Below are 2,500 nucleotides of genomic sequence, written 5' to 3'. Positions count from 1 at the left end.
TCGAGCAACATTAGCATTCTGTAATCTTACCAGCGACACTATGTTTTCCAATTAAAGATTGAATAGAGTCTAAATCAATTTAAAAAGAAAGGCAAATCACGCTTGTGACGACCTTGTCAGATTATGCAAATTAGTACACCTGTAAAATTCTCACCGGAAGCGAGCAATGACCCAATCAAAATTCGAGTTTTGAATTGAGGATTGATCATTAATCCGACGACCAGATTGCTGAAATGATTCCTGAAATCTAATTTGCACTATTGAACTCGTTAATCCGCTCGTAGGAGGAACGCTTGAGCTGCTTTGACTGTAAGCAAGAGACCATGAATAGGACCGAACAACTTCCATATCAAGCCCATGTCATGGCCGTTTTGCGGACCAATCTATTTTTAAACGACCTTTCCCGCAAGAAAACAACAAAGGTCCCGTTGGGTTACGCTATGACATCAATAAATCGTGATATGTGAAAACGTCACTCCTAGGTATGGGCTTGTGATTTCAGCAATTATCTCTTATAGACACCTATACCACCTAAAATGTAGTTGACCACTTCCTTATGGTTTTTCAGGGTCAGTGAACAACACTTTGTGGGGAACTTTGCCGACTGCTTTTGCACATATATACCTACATGCTACATGGTACATGCTCGCGTGATATGTACACGCAATCCTCGTCTACACACGAAAATCTCGCACAACCTTACGGGACCCTTAGTGTTGGTCCGGCCGGGCTTTTGATCCCGTGACCTCCCCCGCACAGTAATCCGATGCTCAACCAACTGAACCAACCGGTTGGCTGAGCACAGACTTACCAGCGTGGCATAAGACAGGCCAGGCCACAAAGGAATGCTAAGGCCCCAAGAGGATGACGTATGCAAAACATGACTTTCTCCCAACTGAGTGGCTTCATAGTTCAGTTGGTTGAGCATTGTACTGGCATCGCGGAGGGCATGGGCTCGAATACCGTTGAAGACTTTTCTAAATTTTTTATGTCTCTGTAAGACAATAATTCTTGCTTAAATTGTCAAGATAAGTGCCAGGATCACTCTGTCTCTTTCTCGTCTAAAGATTTTTCTGCTTCTAATTGCACAAAATGAGGGGTGGTCCACAGGGGTAGTTCATGGACCAGGTACATGAAGGGGTCCATGCTTCGGATTCACATTGGTGGTCCAGGGGCCTGGGGTCCATATTTTGTATACGTCCTTTTTAACAGGTCACAGGTCATTGCTTTACCAATGCAGAAAATATCCTAAACATGCATAAAGACTAACCTTAGGTCTAATTAGGCCTAAACAAACGTTTTTAGGCTTAAGGTTATATTAATGTTTAGGAAACTTTCTGTATTGGTAAAACAAAGACCTGTGACCTGAAAAAAACACCAGCCGCAGCACTAGACTAATGTGGACCTTTACATGATAAGTAATAACAACAAATAGTTAGAAATAGTTATGTACATATTAAGAGATAAATATAAGAAAAAAAATTTACAAACTGTATCCCTTACATATCCGCTATATGTACAAATAAAACAAGTGTTTAAAAATATACAAAATTCTCAATGTTCTTATTCGAGTTGATACAAGTTTTTTTTTTTTAAAGTAAAAATCACTTTGCTATGGTAAAACATGCTAATTGATGCCAAAACATGCTAAAAATACACTTTGCAATGTGCAAATGAGTGAAAACAATAGTTTTTTATCATTTGCATAAGATTCGGCACATGTAAAATGCGACGTTTAAAACGGGCCTTAGCTATAGTACTTAAATCAAAATAAATTCATTACTTGGTCTATCTGTTAAAGCACTACAAGAAGTAGAACTCTTTCAACATCATCGAGCGCTTTAATATTTTTCAGAGAAGTCATTGTTTCTTCCATATGGTACGCACTGGCCGTGAGTCGCGGATTACAAAGTGTACACGCATATTGCTGAAGGTAACAAAATGACAAAAAGAACAATGCAATTTGTGATCCAGACGATTCTTTTGTGATTTGTCTCTTTGATTTTTTGATCATTTACCATTTCAATCTCAGCCCGTCCCAGGCTCTCAGCTCAGTTTGTCCGGATGAGCAGGGATGAGCGAAAAAGCAGGCGTTTCGGTCAGCGGGTAGCCTCCCATGCAGTCGTTTTTAGGAGAGTCACATTTCACCCCCTCCCCTGTGAGGAGGAAGTGAAAGGAGGCATAGTCGGTGGGGTGGGACGAAGGAAAAAAGCTGCTCTAACCACTGATTAATCTAAGTAATTATAAAAGAAAAAACCAGTGTGCCGAGCAGCCAAACCTCGATTTATTCGTGTGTCCCAACTACAAGAAATAAAGCATGTGCAAACTTAAGGTATGTACAAAGAAATGGAAAGGATGCTAAAAGGCAGTGTCTACACATAAACATTGTTTTTCTGTGTTGAAAAACTGAAGTAAATTTATTTTCAATAATATCAACCAAAAATAGATGGCTCGAGTTAAGGTTTGCTTATTGCCCCGCGAGAAGGCAACCTAGAAGCCC

This window comes from Montipora capricornis, chromosome 5 (genome assembly GCF_036669925.1).
Source record: "Montipora capricornis isolate CH-2021 chromosome 5, ASM3666992v2, whole genome shotgun sequence".
In the NCBI taxonomy this organism is placed as follows: Eukaryota; Metazoa; Cnidaria; class Anthozoa; order Scleractinia; family Acroporidae; genus Montipora; species Montipora capricornis.
This window is presented reverse-complemented; position numbering follows the sequence as displayed.